This window comes from Peromyscus californicus, unplaced genomic scaffold, assembly GCF_007827085.1.
Source record: "Peromyscus californicus insignis strain IS unplaced genomic scaffold, ASM782708v3 Scaffold_12__1_contigs__length_115047231, whole genome shotgun sequence".
NCBI classification, from domain to species: Eukaryota; Metazoa; Chordata; class Mammalia; order Rodentia; family Cricetidae; genus Peromyscus; species Peromyscus californicus.
In genome coordinates this window covers 84,194,499-84,218,105 of record NW_026294413.1, presented here as the reverse complement: position 1 = coordinate 84,218,105, position 23,607 = coordinate 84,194,499, and the positions used below count along the sequence as shown (strand labels likewise).

Sequence of the window (23,607 nt, the reverse complement as noted above, 5' to 3'; positions counted from 1 at the left end):
TGACATCAGTCAGAAACCACAACCTTCCAAAACAGCATCACCAGCTAGGGACCATGTGTTCAAACACACGAGCCCATGGGGGACATTTCACATTCAAACCAGAAAACTACATTCCTCGAGACGGGCCAGACATGCCAAAAAAAAAAAAAAAAAAAAAATGAGGGAACTCAGGTAAAAACAAAACAGTAAGGCCCGCCATCCCTCACAAGGCTGTTGAGATGCATGTGGCGCTGGATGAATGTTTTAAAATGTCACTGCCCTCGATGACCCTGAGAAAATGAGGACCATGCTTCCCTGACTAGATCTATTTCTGGGCTTCCTTATGGAAATCAACACCAGAGAATAGATGTTCCTACCTGCATCTGCCACCCATGCAAGGTCACACCCTCCACAACAAGAGTGGGACAGGCCAGAGAGCAACCAGCCAGTCGGCTACAGTACTTGAAACTGTTCCCTCGCCTCTGCCGTTTCTTCCTCCAGGCTGTGTAGGCCCCATTAAATTGCCAAAGCTCTCCAGAGGCATGCCCAAATAGACACCCCAAATGGAATCATCACAGAGGAATTATCACACAGCATACCCCCAACTCCACCACAGAGTTGCCCAAGGCAGAGAGAGGGACTCCGACCAAGGATTCCCATGGCATTTGCCCTCAACTCTTGCATTCCTACATTCATCCGTGTAATCCACACGCCTTCTGAGAAACCATAGAGCCAAATGGGCTGTGGAATTTGCCCTCTGAGATCTCATGGGCTAGGGAAAGATGAAGAGCCCTTGAGACTTCTTCCACATGGCCAGGATTCCCACAGCCTGTTCTAGGAGGCAGGGGCTCCAGGCAAGAGGTGGTCCCTTTCTTAAAAAGGCACTCTGAGCAGGCTTGTCTGGGGAGAAGCTGCTGGAACCAAGGTCAATGGAGGGACAGCAGTGGAGGAACAAGGAAGGATCAGCCTGAAGCAAGGAGGCCATGGTGAGCAACTTGGCCTGGGGCAGCTGGAAAAGCAAGAACACCATGCGAAGAAGATGGCCCAGCGCAAGTTCAGTCAGCATGTGGCTGGGCACTTACAGCTATCAGACAGATTCTGTGGAAGGGAACTCCTGAGGACACCCGGAACAATACCACCACCACCCCCTACACACACACACACACACACACACACACACACACACACACACACACACACACACACCTCTAGATCTCAGTACAGATAGCACGGCCCATCCATGCAGTGGGCCAAGCTAGAACGCTGAGGCCCTACACTTCATCCCAAGACTGGTCATCCAGCATACAAATCTCATAGGCCTTATCTGTAGCCACTCAGGGACTTAATGAGCCTCACAGAGGACCCTCCCCAGCCCTTAACTCTTCTCTAGCCTTGTGAGGCCTCAGCAAGCAGCATGCATTTTTGCCTAGCTGAGCCTGCTCCACCTCTGTCAGGCAGAGCTGCACTCCTGTGAGGGTCCAGGAGGAGCTCGCATGAGCCCTGTGGCCAAGCCCACAGAGGGCCCTGCTGAGCACCCCCCCCCCCAGGGCCTGACTGCTCTGGTCTTCCTCCTGATGCTGAAAAAGGCTCTGCAGAATACCTGGCATCCTGCCAGACATGGAGACTGAGCCTGCTTGGCACCGGCCCCTGGGAAAGAAAGCCTTAGAGTGTAGACCATTCCCAGAAACTGGAGACAGAGCTTGTGATAAGGCCAGCCTGCTTTCTGAGCCTGCCAGGCAGCCAGGCTGAGAAACCCACACAGGCAAGGGGTGAGGGCCCTGTATGCGGCTGTCCCTATGCGAGAGGCTCTCTCCATCACTGGGAGTTTAGTATTCATGCCACAGGGAGGCACAGGCAACTCCACTGTGGGGCCCTGACACCCAGCAGGCCACAGGGTACAGAGGGCTTTGCCCAGAAGCCACTGGCCAGGGCTCATCCAGAGCAAGGGTCTCCAAGTAGAGGGACACTGCCTGTAAGGAGAGCCAGTTCCCACAATGCAGTTTTTGCCCTTGGGGAAACTGCTGAAGGAAAGCTGGACACAGACCAGTGTCCTCATTTGACATGTGGAAAAGTGGAGGCTCCTAGCAAGGCCTCCAAAGGCTCAAGGCAGGTCTACAGCCCAGCCTCCTGCTTCATCCCTCTTTGCCTCCTTTCTTCTCCTGAACCCACCCATGCCAGTTCTCCTGACCTGGGATTAAGGCCACCGAGAGCTTTATGTACGTGACTAATAGAGGCCAATAATGGAGCATGTACCAGAAAAGAACTCAAAGGATGTTTCTCAATTCTGATTCTGCTGCAGAGCAGCTGTTTTGTCCTGGATACACTCATCTCCTTCTCTGGTCTGTCTGCTTATCTGCATATCAGAATGGTCCCTGGTGTCCACCACATGTGTTGTGCTGTAGCAGAGGACCCAGGTGCAGAACAGGTATGGCCAGGGTCAGGCAGTCATGTACTATGTTCATCAATAGGCGTAGTCTACAGCCTGGACCCACTGGAACCAAAGCCAAAGAACAGAGGCAGAGCTTGCCTCTCTGCACCACGATGATGGGCCCAGTTACTCACTTCTGTGCCCCACTTATCGCCTATAAACGTATACAATGTGAAGATGGTCGCTATCTTATCTAAAATGCAGGAAGGAAACCCAGCCCTGCCCCTGATTCTTGCTCACAGAGAGAGAACCAGGGCTAGCCCTTGGCATCATGCACAAAGGAAGGGACCCAGAGATGTATCAACTTCATATCCCTGCATGCACACAGAGTGGGGATCTAGCGGTACACCAGCTTTGTACCAATGGCAACAGCAATTCAAGCTCACAGGCAAGGGACCCAGGGATGCACTGGCCTTGTGAAGACTGGTTTTAAGAAAGTGGAGTGGGTGCTCTTCAAAGTCAAACACGCAGGCCCGATCAAAGTTGGCCCCCACCCCATTATGTGAGTGACCCAAGGCTGTCTGGCAAATGTCTAAAGCAGGCAGGAATGTTTATAGCCTGCAGACCCTGGCCCCGGAAAGCTAGGATTCTCCTGCTTCCCCTGCAGTATCCAGGAGCCAGGTGGGATAGATCAAGGCTGCTGTGAGGAAGCCCAGCTGGGCTCTCCTCTGCCTCCCTAGGTGGAAATCAGACCTGTCATGGAGCATTTGTTCCTGGTATTTTGAAACTGTGTGAGAGAGAGAGATCCTGGGGAAGAGAAGCGGCTGGACTAGCATTTGTCAGCCTCCAAGTGGGACAGTCATCACTGCTCCAGCATTGAGAAACAGTGAAGTCCCAGGAAGGAGGGCAGACACCTGTGCGCACAAGAAAGCCAGCTTTCTGGAGCTGTTGGAAAGAGTAGGATGGAGGCAGTTCTGAGAGAGTATATTATCCTTCACCTCCAGGGCCAAGAGGTGGCCCAAAGCACCCAGACCCTGTTTCTAGATCTGTACAAGATACAACATTCATGCAGAGAGCCTTTGCCCAGTCCGGGGCTGGCTACTTCAGTCAGGAAGCCAGGAAGTCCAGCTGTGCTGAGAAGCCGCCTTACTCTCTCCAGTGGCCTTTGACCCCGCCCCCCCCAGTGCCCTTTGACCCCGTCTTCTTTTTGCCTGTGGAGGTCCCAGGCACCTCTTCATCAAGTCCTGCTGGATTTGGGGGGAGGGGCAGTCTTGTGTCTTTGGTTTTTTTGAGCCATCTGCTCTTTCTGCTGCCCTACCACCCTCCGAGCCCACCCTCAGCATCTCCGGCCCTGATACCGTCCTCACTTCCTGCGAGGCTTCCCGTTTTTGCTAAGGATCCCTGTAATCCATCTGTCACACACACAAACCCTTCCCTGCCGGGGCTCCCTCCTGCTGTGCCATCAAGATGGGGACTGGGCTTATGTGGCTCACCCTTGGGCCCTCCAAGACCTAGCATATTGCACGGCACCATAGGTGCTCAATGAACACGCGTGGGTTGAACAAAGAAAGGAGTGAGTGTGAAGTGTGAAGAGAGTCTGGGGATTTGGAAGGAGTGCAGCAATAACATGTTTGGGGCCAGGTGTTCGAAATCCTGCTGGGCTGGGCTGGGTCTGTCCCGTGTCAGAGGCTGAGGATACCAAGCAATAAAGGATCTCTAGGGTCTCCTAGTGCCTTCTGAGAGCACATCTCTGCAAAGGCCAGGTAAGCAGGGGGTAAGCTCTCTTCTACCGGGCACCCCCAGTGATAGATGCTCCCCTATGACCACTGTGCTGAGTAACCTCTGCCTCGCCAGGACTTAGGTAATTCCAAATATGAGAATTAGCAGTACTGCCCCAAATTGGACATAACTGGCTACCCAGCACCCTCAGAGTGGGGGCTGACTCTCCAGCTACCCCCACCCAGTCAATCTCTTCCTCCAGGGACCTCTGGAACTACTCATCAGGAACCCGTACACCCTCCCTGCCCACCCTGGCTGCTGCTCTGGCCTTGAGCCAGTCTGTTAATGCGGCTCCTTTAGTTTGTAGCTGAGATCTTCAGCACCGCTCTCCCAGGAGCCGTGGAGGAAAGCTGGCCAAATGCAGGGGAAGCTGATGGGGAGAAAATGGCCATGCCCATCTCCATGCCAGGGAAAGGTTCTATTCAGTGGGCAAACAGATGTTCTATGGAGCTGCCCCTGAGCTTAGGAAAACATGGTTTGGGTAGGGGCAGGGCTTGTTCTGGGTCAAGTGTGGAGTCCTGCTTCTTGATATTCAGCCCCATGACTAAGCCCCCTCTAGAAAGAGGGAAACGAATTTGATCTGCCGCCTCTCTCTGGTGCTATTTTCCTAAACCCCTGCAGGCAGCTCCTCAGCCCTACCATATTCCCTCCCATTAAAGCAGACTCTCAGAAGAGCTGGGGACTTCACCTCACTGGGGTAAGTGGTTAACAGCTCCTGCATCATCCTCCCCTGGGGATGGTCACTGGCAGTATCCAGGATTTAACTGTAAACAGAAAAGCAATAATGAGGGGATTTCAGACACTGGCCAGAAGGTGAGGATGCACAAAGGCCCTGGTACCTTCACAGCATCTTTACTACCGTCCTGACATCATTCATAGAAGAGATGCTGGCTTGTGTTGGCAGATCAGAAAGAAGACAGTGGCACCAGAAGCAAGCCTGGGCTGTAAACCCTAAAGGCCTAATGGCCTACGTCTGCCAGCTAAGCTCCATGTCTCAAGTGCTCCACAGTGTCCCAAAGCAGTGCCACCAACTACAGACTAAGGGTACAAACCATGAACCTGTGAGGAACACTTCACATTCAAGCCACGACATTCTGCTCCTGGTCCCCATCGGCTCATGGCTATTTAATAATAAAAAAATACATCTGGTCCAAATTGGAGAGTCCCCATAGTCTCGATAGTCCCAACACTTTTCAAAAGTCCGAAGTCTCTATAAAACTCAAAACTAGGTTATAGACTTCTGGTATACGGTAGCACAATGTATAAATTCACATAATCATAATAAATCAGATGCAAGACCAAATCCCAGCAGGGCAAACATTAAACCCTGCAGGTCCATGTCCGGCATTTGGAGCACCTGATAACATCATCAGATCTCCCACAGCCTTGGGTAGCTTCACCCCTCTCTCTTTGCTGCCTGCAGCACACATGATCTCTCCCCTGCTCTGGCTCCACTCGGCACCTACCCCTTCCTCAGTAGACTCCCAGCATCATCCTAGGGTGTTTCCTGCGCTTTAGGCTTCGTGCACACCATCCTCGGGAGCTCCCCACAGGAACTCGACCATGGTACCCACCCCTTGACCTCATTTGCTTTCCTCTGAAATCTCTTTGCAAACCTCAGTGACCCCTTAACTCTTGCATCCCCTACTTACAAAACCAGCTCCATGTGGAAAGCACCAGGTTCTGTTGGCAGTCTGAGGGGAAGCCTGGCCCTTTGGATCCTGTTTGAAGCAGCTTCCATGTGGCCGTGCAGCCGAAGCATGGGAAGCGATTCCCTGAGTACCTGTTCTTCAGTGTGGTACCCTTCTAGCTTTTTCTTTTCAGGCACTCCTTTTTAACAAATGGGTTTTCAGTCTTCCTGCCTTGGAACTGTTGGTGGGTGGGGTCTCACTCTCAAGCCCTCAGTCTCGTTGTGCCCACGAAAATGCACAGTTTTCTCTTAAGGGCATGGCAGTCCTTTAAAAGAAATGAACAATTACAGCAAGTTTGTCCCTGCCCACCCCTAGCATGTACAACTTTAAATGTGTTCATGCTGCCCTTGAGGGACTATGTTGATGGTAGAAGTACTGGAAGGAGAGAAAAGAACCCCAGGTGGAAGCAAATGGGGACATGGGGCCGGCCATTTGAACGACTGTTAGATGGAAAGAAGAGAAGGGTAAGTATGAGATAAACTGTCAAGAGATGTGGTTAAGAGGAGAATGTATGCTGGGCAGTGATAGCACACGCCTTTAATCCCAGCACTCGGGAGGCAGAGGCAGGTGGATCTCTGTGAGTTCGAGGCCAGCCTGGTCTACAGAGTGAGATCCAGGAAAGGCGCAAAGCTACACAGAGAAACCCTGTCTCAAAAAAAACAAACAAAAAAAAAACAAAAAAAAAAAGAGGAGAATGTAGGACTCACAGGCCATGGCGTCTGGAGAAGCTAAGACTTTAAGCCCAGAGGAATCTTCGAATAGCTGTACCATGATCACACCTACTTTCTAGAAAGATCACCTGAATGGATTTTGGAGCTGGGCTTAGAACAGAGCAGCTCAGATCATGTTTAGTCCTGTTACCGGCTCATTGACTTCCAGGCTCTGATTCCAGCTCTTGGTACCCAGCAACCTATTTACGGCTGCGGTGCACTAGTGAGGGACTGTTGTTCTCCATGTTACAGATAAGAAGAACACTGGGGCACAGAGAAGATTACTTTCTTACCCACAAGACCAATCAAGGTTGCAGTTGGCAGTACTGACAGCTGAAGCCAGGTGTTCCGGCTCCAGAGTCTGCCTCCTTCCCCACAGCACTTGCCCAGGTGGGAAGTGCATACAGTAGGGTCCACTGGGAAACTGGGAAAGTTTATGAGTGTTTCTTCTTCCCTCCCTGTACACGAAGCCCCTGGTAGGGAAGGGACACATGTAAACACATGACCAGCTCCACATCCCTGCAACCGTTAACCTGACCCTAAAACAACATGGCCTCTGTGAGCTCACAGCTCGTCTTCAAAGCCACAACTACCACCAGCTCAACCCATCTGGTGCCGGGGACACTGACTGAGAAATAAGGTGCAGGGCTGATCTGCCAATTGACAAGTGAGCCTCCGCAGAGGCCAGTGCAGGCAGGTGTAGGCATGTTTTTCCGTGTCTGTGCCAGTGTGGGGACCCCAAACCAGGACTGTGGCTCAACCACACCCTACCTCAGGTCCCTGCTGAGAGTGCTAAGGGGAACACCTGCAGGAAGTGAAGCTGCCTTAACATTCAGAACAAGGTGCCCTGCTGGAAAGATGCCGGCAGCTGAGCAGTGATGGAATTTCTCTGGCACACACACAGGGTCTGCTGGGAATTTCCTGAGGGGCTGACTCTGAAAGAAAGCAAAAGCAGATGCTGGCTAGGGACAAGTTGCACATCACAGGCAGTTAGCACAGTCACATCTCGGGCATACAGGGAAGCAATTGTTGGCATCAGGAACTGGAAAAGCCCGACTTGTCATCTCACTAAATCTTCAGTCACTGTCCCGCCTGTCACACGGCTCTCTGGCTCCCTGCTCTCCTGCATTCTTTTTTGCAAGAAGCATCAATATACAGCCCAGTGTACCAGAGACTGGTGTGGTCTGTTCTGTGCAGAAACATCAATATACAGCTCGGTGTACCAGAGACTGGCGTGGTCTGTTCTGTGCAGAAGCATTAATATACAGCACAGTGTACCAGAGACTGGCGTGGTCTGTTCTGTGCCCAGAGCTTTTGTACAGCACCTGGACCTCCTGCCCTGGCATTGAGCCCTCCCAGTAAATAAGGATATGAGAGGAGAGGTTTGCAGGAGCTCCCCTTTTCAACGTTTTGCTTTCCAGAGTTTCAGTCAACTATGACCTTGAAAATTATTAAAGAACAAGTTCCAGAAATCAACAACTCATGGGTTTTAAACTGTGCAACTGTGTGAGTAATCCTACGAGATCTCCTACTGCTCTCCATTCTTCCCTGGATATCTGTTGCCTCTTCCAGTGTGTCCGTGGCATACGCTGTCTATCCATGACTAATTCCTGGTTATCATGTCAAAATGCCATGGTGTTTGTATGTAAGGAACCCTTCCTTTACTACTTAACAGGAGTCCCAAACACAATGGTAGTGATGCTAGCAATTTAAATGTGCCAAAGAAAAGCCATAGAATGCTGCATGCCACCAACTAATAGTAAAATGAAAACATGGATGCTAAGGTTACTAAGGTCTATGGTGGGTAGAATGAACAGGAGGTCCACAGTGAATAACAGAGAGGCTTTGGTACTATCTACAGTTTGGGCATCCACTAGAGGCTAGGGCCCTCTTGGATACAGGGGTCTGCTGTAGCCAAGCCCAATAAAACAGCAAAGACCTGCTTGAGTCAGGATGCCAACCCCAGATCTTGTGTCTCCAAGCCCAGTGTTTGAGGCTTCCATCTGGGACCTTCACACTGACCACATTTTACTACTGTATAAGTGATAAAATTCCTGACAAAAGCAACGTAAGGAAGAAAGGATTCATTCCAGCTCACAGTTTGAGGGTGCAGTTCATCATAGCAAGGAAATGACAGCAGCTGGAGCTGGAGGCAGCTGGTCATATTGCGTCCATAGTCAAGAAGCAGAGAGAAATGACTGCTTGTGCGTAGCTTTCTCTTTCTTATGCAGCCCAGGACCCATGCCTAGGGAATGGTACCGCACATAGTGGGCATGCCTTCCCACTTTAACCCGATCAAGGTAATTCTTGGGGAAAGAGAAATGGCAGGTTGATTAAAAGCACTTGCTGCTCTTCAGAGGATCAAGTTCAGTTCACAGAACACACTTAGGGTGGCTCACAACCGCCTGTGATTCCAGCTCCAGGAATTCCTACAGTCTTCTGGCCTCCATGAGCACCGGCCCATGTATGGCATACATTCACACAGACACATATACATAAATGAAAATAAATATTAAAAAAATAGTTCACCTACCAGTATGTTCTGAGGCCCGACTCCCAGATAATTCTCCATCTCAAGTTGGTCATTGAAATCAGCCATCATAGTTATCACTCATTCTATAAGGACTGGCTCTAGGCAGGTAAATACGGAGGTCATGTTACAGGAAAGAGCCCTGTGGGGGAGACACAGAGGTGGACTTGTTGTCAGTGAACCAGGCACGACTTTGGGAGTAGGACATAGCTTCCCGTCTGGTCACAAGACAGAGGCACGACACAGGAAGGCAGGTGTGACATTCTCATCCCCAGCCCTCCTCCTAAAACACTGACTTCACTGTGACAAAACATAGGCCCAGCACACAGTAGCTATCCTGCCAAGTGTCTTGTTCTGTGGTCTGTTGTGTGACTTTTCCTGGGGAGAGGTGATCAGCCCTGGAGAGAACACCAACAACAGACAGAATGGAAGATTCCACTCACATCTAGCTTGGTGAACGTATACATTTACTGGGGTCACATACTGGAAGATAGGTGACTCGAAAGCAGCTGTATCACCCCAAAGGCCCTCCCATGCACCCCTAGAGCTCCCTGACCAATCTGCAGGCAGCTTCCCATCACTGCCTGCAGTTGTGTACTGTGTGCATAACCTTGGGGAGGTGCCCTGTGAATGTTGTGGGTTTCCTGAGCTTCCTGCGTCTTACAAGCCTCTATCCTCCCTCTTGGAACTGCTACTCAGGGGAAACAGCTCCACATGTTCCCACCTCCGTTCTCCATCTCAGAGTCTCTGCCCGGCCCTGGCATTCAGGGATTTTATCCCACGGAACCCTGACCTGCAGGAAGATGACTTAGACCATGTCCACTCTCTAGCCCAGAGGTTTGGGCAGACTGGTGCAGAGTCCAGCTTCCTGGAAGTCGGTCTCATCCGTCTGGCTCTGTGAACTTAGACACTTGTTCCCTAACCCCAAGTCTGAAGGAACCAAATGAAGTGACCTTGGTTTCCTGATCTGCTAAGTAGATGTTTATTTCTTCATTTTATCATGAAATAGTGTTACCACATGGAATAAACGAGTGTCCTAACAGTTCTGTGTGTCTCAAAGGTCTAGAAGTCTTGCCCTGGCTGGCTCTGGACCAGGAGTAGGTAACTGGATTCCCACAGCCCATGAAAAGGCCAAGTAGGCATCACTAGCCCACAGGAACTTCCTCAAAAGGAGCAGGGCTCAGGGATCAGGGATCAGGAACAATGGGATTCAGGCACCTGAATGCCCCAGGGTGTGCTATTCTGTTGACTTCAGTCTTCCAGTTTTAGGTTCTCAAGAGTACGAAATGCCATCTGCAGTCATCTCTGCACACACACACACACACACACACACACACACACACACACACACACCCCACAGAGATCTTCTAGATCAGCTCACGTGGCAAAAGAGGGGCTCTGTAAGCCTGGCTTAGAGCACATGGTACCAATAATGGTCACTGGGAGGTGACCAGGTTGAGGACAGGGAAAATACAGCAGCCAGCACATACCAGTTAATGAAGGAGGCCAGCTGCACCCTAAAGAGTTAAGCGAGAGTGGGTGTTACTCAGGTAACACTTGGGCCAGCCGAGTGTGTCAGCCAGTGATATTTGGCCTGAAGGGACTTACTCGGTCTTGAGTGCCAGGCAATCTACAGGAAACACACTCTAACTGTTCTCCTTTCCTTGGGGCCACTGGGTTCCAACCCACCAATAGGATGCTGGGGAAGGACTACGGATCTAGACACTGTGAGTTTGGTTTCTATTCTGCCTCCAGTTTTCCTGCGTTACCTAGGAGGTAGTAGCTTCTCTGGGCCCTATCCATTTTCTGTACAAAGCAGTGAAGGCAGAGTGGTTAGGTCTGAGTCCCTGAGCCCCTTCTGGAAGGACACAGTGTAGCTGACCCCTCCTAGCACTGCCACATTGAGCGTCTCTCTATCTGGATTTATCCTTCAGACAACTTAGCCACACTCCCCAGCCACCTGTTGCTACAAGCTGAACCACCTAGCCGTCAGCCACAGGCAGTGATATTAGCTTGGCAATAATGAAAAGGAGAACGACATCAGGGCAGCACTCTGCCCTGTACTGTATGTAGGAAGCATCTGAGGTCAGATCAGCTACGGACTAAGTGAGTTAAGAGCAAAGGATGCTTGCATCCATGGGTCATGTAGAAGATGAATGTTGAGCCAAACCTCTATCCCAGGATTTACAAGCAGGATCCTCATTGTGGGTTGAAACCGAGGCTGCCTGTGGATAAACAGACCATGAGGTACCATGGGCAGACTACGCCTCTTTGGGATTCAGTACCCTCTCTGTTGCTAGTTTTGGGTTTGTTTATTTGTTTGTTTGTTTGTTTGTTGTTTCTTTGTTTTGTTGAGACAGATTCTCACTATGTATCTCTGGCTGTCCTGGAACCCGCTCTGTAGACCAGGCTCTCCTCAAACTCACAGAGATCACTTGTCTGCCTTCCAAATGCTGGGATCAAAGGCATGCGCCACCGCACCCAGCTTTCTGCTCCTGTATTGATCTGCCAAATAAGTGGCTCTGACCCCTTGGGGACCTTGTCTATCTCCTCAACTTCCTTCCCTCACTGAGGTTCCCAGCTTCTGGTTCAGCCAGGTCAGCTCCTGCAGTGTGCTCCCTTCTGGGGCTGGCACATGTTGACCTCCTCCTGTGGCCCTCCACTCGGCTCCCCCAATACTTGGTTTTGTCCTCAAATTATATCCAAAAAGAATCCTTCTCTACCCTCCCATTAAATCTGACTTTGTGCCCCTGAACAGTCTACCTTAAAATGAATTTATTTTCCCCCACAGCACTTGCGATTCTGGCAGATTTAGTGAACTGCTCAGTCTATTGCCCACCTTGTCCACCAGAATGCAAGTTCCATATGGACAACTGTGCACCTGCTCTCCTGGCCCCTCACTCCTAAAGCTGTGTGGTCCAGATGGGGCCCTCTACAGATCAGTCAACAAATGAACAGTTGCAATAACAAGGCCTCCCAATTAGATGGAGTTATGATGCCCTTAGCACGGGTGAGGTGGAGAGTATCTGTGAAGTCTTTGTCTATGGAAACAAACCAGGAGCTTCACACCCAGGAAGTCCGCATGATCGTGTATGTGCCACAGGAGAAATGCCTTCAAGTGAATAATAGGATAGTGAAAGCAGATATATTAATTACCCTTCTCATTACTGGGACAAAACACCTCACAGGGGCCACTTAATGGAGGGAGGATTAATTCTGGCTCATGGTTCCAGGCCATCTTGGCAGATGAAGCCATGAAGTGGCTGTTCTGAGGACACTGCCCAGGTATAACCCCCAGGCCTGTACTTAGTGCTACTTCTTCCAGCTAAGCCTACCTTCCCAGAGATCCACAACCTTCCAAGACAGCACCATTAGCTGGGAGCCAGGCGTCCAAACATGTGCACCTGCCATGGACATTTTACTAGGTCAACACAGGACATAACACTAGGTAAGAAGTTCTGTTTGCAATGGTGTCAAAACACCATTCTCAGAAATTCAGGGTGAGTGAGATGGCTGAGAGGATAAAGGTGCTTGCCACACTAGCCTGAGGACCTGAGTTCAATCCCTGGAGCCTACCCAATGGTAGAAAGAGAATTGACTCCATAAAGTTGACCTCTAAAGTCCACATGTGCACTCTGGCACACACACACACACACACACACACACACTTATAACAGACACACACATACAATCATAATTTTTAAAATATATTCAGGAACTCATCTCATAAGAGAAGCACAAAGTCTGCATTCAGAAAATTACCAAGCTGTTGAAGGAAACGGAAGCTCCAAATGAACAGGAAGACATCGTATGTTCATGGATTGGGCAACATAATGCTGGTATGGTGGAAACACTCGCACATCCATCCATAGATGCAACACAGTTCCCAGCAAAATCTCAGCTGGCTTCTTTGCAGGGCTGGACAAGCCGATCCTAAAGCTCACTTGGAAATTCAGGGAGGCTTAGAATAGCTGAAGTTGGAGGACTCACACTTCCTGATTTCAAAGCTTACTTCCAAGTTACAGTAATCAAGACAGAGTGGGATTGGCATAAGAACAAACATGGAGATTAATTGAGTCAAATTGAGAATCCAGAAAGACGTCTTCCCACTGACAGTCAATTCATCTTTGGAAAGGGTGCCAAAATATAATTCATGGGGAAGTAATAGTCTTTTCCACGAAGCAGTGCTGGGACAACACACAGAAGGACCAAATTGGATCCCTACATCACTCCATATGTAAAGATACCCAAAACTGAATCAAAATTCCAAATTTAAAAGCTAAAACTAGACACCTCTTAGAAGAAAACATGGGGGTAAATGTTTGTGATCTCAGATTGGACCATAGTTTCTTAGATGTGACCCCCAAACATAGAAACAAGAAAATTAAAAAAAAATAGACAAATTGGACTTCACTAAAAAGTAAAACTTTGTGCTTCAAAGAATATCATCAAAAAAGTGAGGGGGAAAAAAGAGACCCAGTAAATGGGGAGAGATAAATGCAAATCAGACATCTACTAAGGGATATATATGCAGTATAGAGAGAGAACTCAGACAATCCAATAATAAAAATGACAATCCCACTAAAAAGGAATAGATGTTTCTCCAAGAAAAGATCTAGGAATGGTCAACAAGAACCTAGAAAGGTGTTTAATATTGTGTACCTTCAGGAAAATACAAACTAGAACTGGTTTCTTACCCCTTAATACCGAGTGGGAGAACTGGAGGGACAAGACAAATAGCAAAACTGGTAAAGATCTAGAAACAAAGAAGCACAAAGATTCTTACCATACCCCTAGTCCAAGTGGAAAATCCCACTTCAGAAGGAGTACGACAGTTCCTCGTGCCATGAAACAGAGTTTCCATGTGACATGGCAACCCTACTGCTAGGCATCTACTCACAAGAAATGAGTCACAAGTCCACACAAGAAGCCTGTACACAACTGCTCATAGCAACATGATTCCAAACAGTAGGAAGAGACAAAATGCCCATCAGTGGATGAGTAGATAGACATATGACATATCCTGCCATGGAATATTACTCAGCCATAACAAGAAATGGAGCACCAACTCAAATTACCATATGGATGAACCATGGAAACATTATGCTAAGTGGGAGATGCCAGTTACAAAGGCACATACAACTTATGGTTCCATTCACACGAAACATTCAGAACTCGGAACTCCAAGCTAAAACTAAAAATGAGTGGTTGCCTAGTGCTAGGCCAAACAGGGGAGATTGGCAGGTCATGGCCGAAGAGCATAGAGTTTCCTCTTGTCTGATGAAAATACCCTTAATTTGTTTATGGGGATGGTAGAATGGTACAGAATGAGCTTAAGACCACTGGATGTCAACTTGCAGTGCATGAATAATCTAGTTGATGAACTCTATCCTATCATTACAATTGTTTAAAGAGAACAAAGGAAGAAGTAACTGTGCTGGCCAACACAGGAAATACACTCTGTAACTTGTTCTTCTGGAATCATGGATGACCCCATGAGCACAGGCATCCTGGTGTGGGGGAGACCCCCACTGCAAGAAAGTGAAGAAGATCAGGGCTGGTTTCTAGACACTTGGAGGAAAGCACTGTAAAACATGAAGCCTGGGAATGTAGGACATCTGGGAAGTTCTAATCCCAGACCTCACGTGACCTTTCAGTGAATTACAGGATCCACCTGGAACGCATGTCAAGAAGCATGTGAACAAGACTGCCTGAGCTTCCCCGGAAAGAATGCCTTATCTACTAAGATGACCCGCAGGGGTACAGAGTATCAAGCATTTGCCCATCAACTATAGTTCAGTTCATCTCATCTCAAATGATAGGAAAACTCACCCCCTGAGGAGAATTGGCCAGCAGCCTAGAGCCTGGTGTGGATCAAGGGCAGCTTGGACTAGCCCCTACACACGTAACTCTTCATCCCTGCTCCTCACCACATCTTCCTGATGCATGGGCTTTACAGAGCTGGGGCTGGCATCCAGGTAGGGTGGCCCAAGAGAAAGTGTCTGATCATGAGGTGTCTCTGACCAGCTCACCACCCTTTCCATTCTAACTTCCCTCATCAAAGCCCACAGTGCTGTGGGAGAGAAGAATGGTTATCTTTGTTGGATAGATAAGAAGGCTGAAGCTCAGAGAGGCCTAGTCCCTGGCCCCAGGTCATCATATCAGAGACCGCATCCTACACCAGCTCTCCCTGGCTCCTGGCAGTTTCAAGGATTCACCAATGGACAACCTTTCTCTCCCTCTCTTCTCTTTCCTCTTCTCAACCCCAGCACACACTCACCAGGATGGTAAAGGAAAGAGTACTGAACAAAAGCGAAGAGCACTGGGGTCTCCCTGGATCCTTCAGTGGGCTCTCAACCCACACCAACCAGCTGCTGCGGTCATATTCCTTCCTTTCTGCCATGCCTAACCATCCAGAGAGAACATCCATTACATTATGGCCTCTGACCATTCACTAGTCTCCCTTCTTCTCCTGTGCAACCTGCTCTACCAGACTGAGCCAACTCTGGGGTCACCCAAACTTCCTCACCCAAACTCAGTGGTCTGAGCCTCCCCTCAAGTGCCTCCCTGGACAGACCTGCTGACTCCACTCCTCCTTCAGGGGTGCTCTCCTCTGGCTCCTTTTATTTCATTCCCTCTCTTTGGAGGCCGAGTATCACCACATAGCCTAGGTTGGCTCAAATTTAGTATGTAGTTCTGGATCTGTGCCCCCCCCCCACCTCCCACTACTTCCACTGCCAAGTGCTGGGATTCCAGGCCCCTGAAAGTACTCCCACCCTCCCTTGACTCCCCTCCAGATAGTCCCTGTGGTACTGGTGTCTCGTCTGTGTACTCCCTCTTTGAAAACAAGTGCATAAAGTTGAATCTCGGACTCTCTCTGCCCCAGGGGTCCAGTAAGCAGGTGCTTCAGCACACAGGCAAGGCCAAGTTGCAGAGAAGGAGTCAGGGCTGCAGGGGCGGCCCACACATGAGTGGGAAGACTCGACGGCCTGCCCCATGGTTCTCCAGAGGCCCTGTGAATTTGAGGCACAGTTGCCAGACGATTCTGCACCCATGATTGACCTTTCCATCTTGACCTCTCCTCCTCTCCTCCCTCTCTGCCCACTTCCTCCTTTCTACCCTCTACCTGTCTAACTTTTGGGGTCACCATGTCTAGAGAGTGCATGTGCCCCATGTAGGTGGTACTGGAGAAGAATGGAGGGAAGCACCAGCATTGTCTTGCTGTCTTCCTTCACTTCCTGACCCATTCGTGTCCAGCCTCTGCAGACCTCTCCTCACCTATTGAGAGAGTCCTTCACTCTCTGGCTGCCTGGTTCCTTCACTCAGGTGCTTGACCCACCCTGACCACTTCGCCTGGGCTTTGCTTGTGGAGGGGCAGCACTTCCTGCTTGAAGCGCTGTTCCTTCTGCCCCTTAACCATTTTACAGGTACCCGCTCACTTCCACAACCAGTAAACCATGTATTACCCTTCCAGGAGCCTGCCAACACCCTTCACAATCAGCAACTATCACCCGCTCTAAGTGGCACTGGGTGACAGCTGGTGGCAGCCTGGCTGTTATAGACTGTTTCCCTGTACCGTCATGAAATCTCCCGAGAGCAAAAGCTGTGAACTTTTGTCTTTATAGTAGCAGCACCCTGGCCCACTGGCCCATGCTTAATAAACACTCGTGGATAAAATAAGCGTTCTCACTCCTTCCATGAGACTCTGAGTGAATCCCCCTGGCAGGATTTGAGCAAAATGTAGGTTCTAAGAGTCAGGGCTTTCTCTCTACTGAATCACCAGCCAATCTGGCTCAGTGGGGAGATGAGCCTTCCTGTGACCTCTGCCCCCGCTCAGTAAATCTGTAAACTTCCTGATCTCCTGCAGGAGACTGAAGCAGGAAGGAGCCAAAAAGAACACCAGCCTTCTGACCTGTGTCAGCACTCCCTGTCCCAAGTCCTGTGTGCAAAATACCAGGGAAGTCCCCAGGGAGGGCCAGGATGCTAGTGGAGGGTGCATCTGTAGCTGTGATGCCGAGAGAGTTCTAAGGTGGTCAGAGGTCAGACAAGGTACAACCATCTCCATCCAGGCCCAAGAGGAGAAAGCCTGGCTTCTCATGCCAGGCTTTGTGCTGGCGGTCCGGAAGCAGGGCTCTTGTCCTCCTCATGAAAACAGGTTCAATGTAGGGGAAGGGAAGTCTATCTGCCCGAACCCTGACTGCTAGGATTCAAGCTCTAGTCAAGAAAAAGAATAGTCCCACCAGAAAATCAGCTAATTATAATGGAGGGCTGACTCAGTCTGCTGAGGTTTCCTGAGCATTTTGAAAGCATTAAATTATTTACTTCCCACAATAACCCTGGGGTGGCATACTGGAGCCGGCTCCTATTAGCTCACAGGAGCCAGTTGTTAAATTTTCAGAAGTTTTATAAGCTGGGTGTTAAATACAGCTATTATTTAAAAATTAGATTATATAAACCCACAATTAAATAAATTATACTAAAAACAAAAGCAATAAATACTCAGAACTCCTCGCTTTCCCATTATCTCTCTGAGTCTCATTGTCTCCCCAACTTCAAGGTTGTTCCTGTCAACAGCATCTGCCTGGTGGAAACACTCCACAGTGGTGGCCACCAAGTGTCTCTTACCAAGTCTGTCTTTGGTGACATCACTGTGGACGTAGATGAAGGTTGCAAGTCTGGGCTTGATTTCTTACTGTGGTTAACTTTTCTGAATAGAAAGAAACGGGGGAAAAATATTTATCATCACATGTCGTGTTCTTCAGAAATCATCCACCTTGCTTTCTGAGGCACGGTCTCTCCCCGAACCTGGGTCTGGCTCTGGTATCTGGTAGGTAAACCCCAGGAACCCTTCATTTCTCCACTTCCACAGCACCGGGACACAAATGTGTCCACAACATTTGGCTCTCTTTTTGGTGAGTTCTGGGGATCAAATTCACATCCTGGTATTTGCTTGGCAAGCACTTTACCAGCTGAGTTCTATCTATTGGTCCAGACCCTTCTTTGACATTTCAACATGGACTTAATACCTGCCACTCTCCAGGGAGCTCTAGGCTTTCAGTGTTGGACTGGGGCTGCTGAGATGACCCACTTCCCAGATCAGAAAGCTGATTCTCTTGTGTGGACAAGCATTATTGGATTACTGAAGCCCCATAACGAAAGCCAATTTAATAACTACTGTTTGTGTGCACGTACGAGTATGCATGTGTGTGTGTGTGTGTGTGTGTGTGTGTGTGTGTGTGTGTGTGTGTGTGTGTGTGTGTGTACGTGTGTACGTGTGTGTGTTTCTCCCAAGAACCCTGGGTAATGTAGCTCTCCAACCCCAAGTGCTATTAGGGACTCCTACATCCCCTAACACCTCTCAATCAACCCACTAAATAGAAAAATAGTTTTCACTGATCCTATCTGAGGGCTGCTGGATTCAAACCCAAGGTCCCCAAGTGCCAGCCACACAAACTTGGGTGACTTCTCCCCTCTGGAGCTCAGCGTCCTCCTGTCAAGTAGGGTTGGGACTGGACTTGCTGCAAGCGTGCTGTTAAGAGCCTGCCAGCTAACAAGGTAGTACCCTTGACAGCGTCTGAACATAGTAGGTGCTCCAAGTGGGTGTTTGCTATTGTTACCACCTGCTTGCTGCGCGAGGTTCCCGCCCAGGTGTTCACATAGGCGTTAATTCACTTAATCTCTCCACAATCCTGTGAGAGTGGTACTGCTATTAACCCCATTTACAGAGTCACAGAGAGGCGATTAGGGTGGAACATATGAAATTGCTAGCTTTGTAGGTCAAACATGGTTGTGGATCAGCAGCTGCCTGTGACTCACAGCAAGAAGGACTGTAGGTCTCAGAGCCTTGCAGCCTGCCTGCGCTGTGTGCAGCCTGAGCATTTACTGTGAGTCCCTACCTAACACCAGAGAGGCCATGCCTTCTCCCATACGGCACTTAAGACAGTACTGCAGATCTGTTTATGCAACCACGATGCTCTGCACATGTAGAAGGGGAACATTTGGGCTCTTTCATATGCCTTTTCCCTATACTTCTATATTCCCCTTCAGCAGCTCACCTTAAAAATGAGCCTCTGGATTCTCTTCATCCAGTCAAGTTGACAGCTAAACCAACCATTACAGAAGCCCACAGAGATAAGGTGGTACCTTATTTACTTTTCTTTTTTTTTTTTTTTGGTTTTTCGAGACAGGGTTTCTCTGTGTAGCTTTGCGCCTTTCCTGGAACTCACTTGGTAGCCCAGGCTGGCCTCGAACTCACAGCGATCCGCCTGGCTCTGCCTCCCGAGTGCTGGGATTAAAGGCGTGCGCCACCACCGCCCGGCCTTATTTACTTTTCTATTGCTGTGGTAAAACACCGTGACCAAAAGCAACTTGGGGAGGAAAGGGTTTATTTCATCAAAGAGCTTCATCAGGGAAGTCAGGGCAGGAACTTAAGGCAGGAATGGATACAGTGGCCATGGAGGAGTTTTCCTTACTGACTTGCTCCTTAGCCTGTTTTCTTTTTTTTTTTTTTTTTTTTTCGAGACAGGGTTTCTCTGTGTAGCTTTGCGCCTTTCCTGGAACTCGCTTTGGAGACCAGGCTGGCCTCGAACTCACAGAGATCCGCCTGGCTCTGCCTCCCAAGTGCTGGGATTAAAGGCGTGCGCCACCACCGCCCGTGTTTTCTTATAATACCCAGGGCCACCAGCCTAGGAGAGCTACCACCCACAGTGGGCTGGGCCCTACCACATCAATCATTAATCAGGAAAATGAACCACAGGCTTTCCCACAGGCCAATCTAGAGAAGGCGTTGTCTTAATTAGGGTTCCCTCTTCCAAAATGACTCTAGCTTGTGTCAATTTGATATAGCCAGCTCAGGTGGAAATGACCAGAGGAAGACCGAGGAGGCATAGGTGTGCAGGGGACTTCATGACAGTCAGCTACCTCTGGATCTCTCCAGTCTAGTGCTGGGAGGTGGCTTGAGCCACTACCAGCTTGGTGGGCAAGACCAGGAGACAGAATAAACTCACCCCTAGGGCTTGCTGGGAACTCTGCAGCTCTGTGTTGCCATGACCTATTGAAAACGATGAACTCCTCGCGACTTCTACCTTCCACATCTCACCCGCATCCACTCTACACTTCAACTCAGAGAAAAGCCTTCTGGGAATTATGTGTCAGCTTTGGCCAAACCTACAGAGACCAATACATTGTGGATGGTGATTCCAACGACAGAATCACTTAGGGGATCCAGGGAGGAAGGCCTTCGCCTCCCAGCTGAAATGCTCTCTCTGGAAGATAATCCATTCTTCCACATGATGTGCTATACCCTGCCTGTCAGAAATCTCACAACCCTTTCTCCAGTCAGCCTCCTACCTTGTTCCTGTCTTCCCCAAATATGCACCTCCCTTCTTGACAGAGACCTTCACATATACTGTCCCCTGGGCAGAAATACCATTTTGTGCACCTTCCCTTCCCCTGGTATGGACCCTTCTGGTTATCTGCCTACTGCTCCCTACCTCCTGCCTAGCCTCTGATGTCCATCTCACTTTCTATACCATCTGACATCTCAGGGGAAGCCAATAGCATCCTCCTGAGATTAGGCCTCAGTTTAAGGCAATGAATACTAAGCATCGTTATGGGGACTTCCTGGACCCAGGGAAGCTTCTCTCCAAACTCACCCAATCCACACCTGAGAGAGTGACATTCTTCTGACTAGACAAGACAGGCTACAGGACAATCACAGGTTAGAGGGCAAAACCTTGGAAGATCAGATACTGTTTGGAGAAGAGGGTAGCAGGTACAGAGACCTCCCTTCTTGTCAGCACACATCACGCGGAGTGCTAAGTCTTCCCACATTGTTCAGAGCAGACATCGCCAACTAAGCTCAGCAATGTTTTCCAGTGAACTTAGACCTAGCTCTTTCATGGCATCTGTGGCCATTCTATAGAATTCTCAGCCCCTGACAGGGATTCTGGAGGATATTGATGCTCGGACAGAGTGTGTCTGAAGTCAGGAATGAAGCTTTCACTAGTGGGGTCTGTGCACAGTTAGCATCAGGGACCTGATACTAGAAAGTTCCAAAGCTACCCCCATCACTGCTGTCAAACGTATCTACTAAGGTGGCTCTAAGGACAGTGCAGAGTCCTCAACATAGACCAGAGTAAGGATTAGCCACAGTGGCCAAATTCAACCCACTACAATTTTGCAAATAAAGTTTTTTTTTTTTTTTTTTTTTTTTGGTTTTTCGAGACAGGGTTTCTCTGTGTAGCTTTGCGCCTTTCCTGGAACTCACTTGGTAGTCCAGGCTGGCCTCGAACTCACAGAGATCCGCCTGGCTCTGCCTCCCGAGTGCTGGGATTAAAGGCGTGCGCCACCACCGCCCGGCGCAAATAAAGTTTTATTGAAGCACAGTCACAATTGGAAAGCTATGGCTGCTTTCAAATTTAAAATAACAGAGTGAAGTGGTTGCAAAAAGAGATGGTACATCCCTCCAAAACCTGATAATTGCTCTTCAGTGACCCTGATTCAGAAGAACAGGTGTTATCCAAGGCAGTCGTACAACCTCCAGTTCCCTTTAGAAGTCCCCTCTGTGGCTTGAGGCTTAAACAAATGTCCTACTACTTTTATGCTCATGTGGTATTTTGTGAAATGTGATTTTTAAAAGTGCTGACCCTTCAGTTAAGGAAAAGCATCAGGAAAGATACTCCCACTTTAAAGATGCTCCAAATCTGAGTCAAATCGGTTTAGGCAGAACCACTTACAGCAACAGGTTCTGCCTGGTTAGTGAGCAGGAGTGATTCTTCATACTCCTTAAAGCTTGATTCCAGGGTGTGAGATGAAAGGCTGGAGTGTGCCTGGGGGCTGAGTGGCTAGAGGTAGGCACCTGCATCGGCAGCCACATGCTTGTGGAAAGAACAGGATGCGAAGGGTGGGAAGGTCCACACAGCCGGTGCAAACACCGACCAGAGAGGCACACTGTTGTGTGCAAGCATGCACCATGGGCAGCTGTCCAGGCTTCTCCTGGAGAACAACCATCATCAGCCAAGGTTTCTCTTGCTTTATTAGTTCTGAGCTCTAAGACACTGGTTTCAACAGGCTATGTCCTGCTATGTTCCATGACTCTGTGGATGCTGCTACTTCCTCGACCTCAATGAGAATAACTTACAAACGGTGTTCAAAGTTGCTACAAACTTTAAGGCCACTGAGGTAGAGGTAGGGTCCTAAGGCATGAGATCTGTATGATGCTTAACCCTGGTTTTCCTTATTTTATAGTTTTAGAACATGGATCTCCAGGCAAGGTATGAAAAACAAAATCGCAGATCTAAATTGTTCCCTGTAACTCAAACGCAGGGACAGACACATCATATAAAGGAACAAGTCAAAGAAGGCACAGCACAATAGGGAGTGGTGGGGGTCTGAAGTGAATTGTCAGAATTTAAAAAATTTTAAAGCAGTTGCCCATGAGGTTTGACCAGGTGGAATGATCAAGTCAGTGTGTCCAAGAATTACATTTTTCCCAGCAAATACGGAATCTTATGTGTCTATTTTGCGATTATTAGACATCTTCGGGCCAATTAGATTCCTATCTAAGAAGCAGAAGCAGCCTGTGTTACAGATAGCCGTCTGCAACCCTTGCCTTAAGCTTTGCCATGGAAAAGACCAGACCAAGAAGAGCTGCTATTTCCCTAAATGCTTTCCTAGGCACAGCACAGCACAGGCCCACAAGAAACCCTGAAGAAGCAGAGGAACACTTGTTTTTCAGTCTCAGTTCTGGGAGCCAGATGTGTGGATCAGGAGAGCACCCACCTGCAGGAGCCTCTAAGCAGGCGCCTGCACCATGCTCCAGAGAACAGCACACTCCAGGAGACCAGGTGAGCGGCAGGGACAGGGAGGGAGGACTCCACAGGTGGAAGTCCCTCCAGACACAGACAGCATTGAGGGTCACAGTAGGGTGCCATCCCCAGGGTTAGTGGTCCATGGGGTATGTCTGCAGGTCTTTTAAGCAGCCCCAGGGCCATGGCTGGCCCAGAAAGCCCAGACCCCTCTACTAAGGGAGATGACAAATGACCACCTTCCATCTTTGTTCATCAGCGCGCAGATGAGGAACGTGAGCCCCATCAGAAAGGAGCGGGCACCCGGGCCCGCGGCTGTCGGGCACAATCATTAATAAGATAGATGTTCCTAATGGCTCCAAGAAGGATCACGGAGCTACTCATTATGGGGGGTTGAGATCGCTAATTATTCCTTTCTCTGCAGCTGTCACTCCCTGCACCCACCCGAACCACGGAGCCCCAGCGGCTGTCCTTCTCTCATGACCAAAAGAGGGCCACCAGCAGGCATGGTCAGCCTGGACCCTGGGGCTACAGGGCAAAATGTGCTTCCTGCATTAAACACTTATTAAAGTTGATTAGAGTTCAATGCGCCATAAAATCGCTTTCAAGTCAGTGAAATGCCTTTGGCTACAGACAAGCCCCTACTCTACCCGGTTCTATCCAAAAGGAACTCTGGGGCAGTACTGGGAAAATTAGAGGAGGGTTGAGGGCGGGAATGCAGTCTCAGTGTAGTGTAGACTGG

At 49.3% G+C, this 23,607-nt stretch overlaps 1 long non-coding RNA gene across 1 annotated transcript in view; it reads right to left on the bottom strand.

Annotated features, from left to right (window-relative positions):
- LOC128107574 (uncharacterized) overlaps positions 1-23,607 on the bottom strand; it is a 103,868-nt gene that overhangs the window by 14,904 nt on the left and 65,357 nt on the right. Inside the window, exon 2 of the long non-coding RNA XR_008217133.1 lies at positions 9,061-9,199. This is a non-coding gene — a long non-coding RNA (uncharacterized LOC128107574). The remainder of the gene's footprint in view (positions 1-9,060; positions 9,200-23,607) is intronic.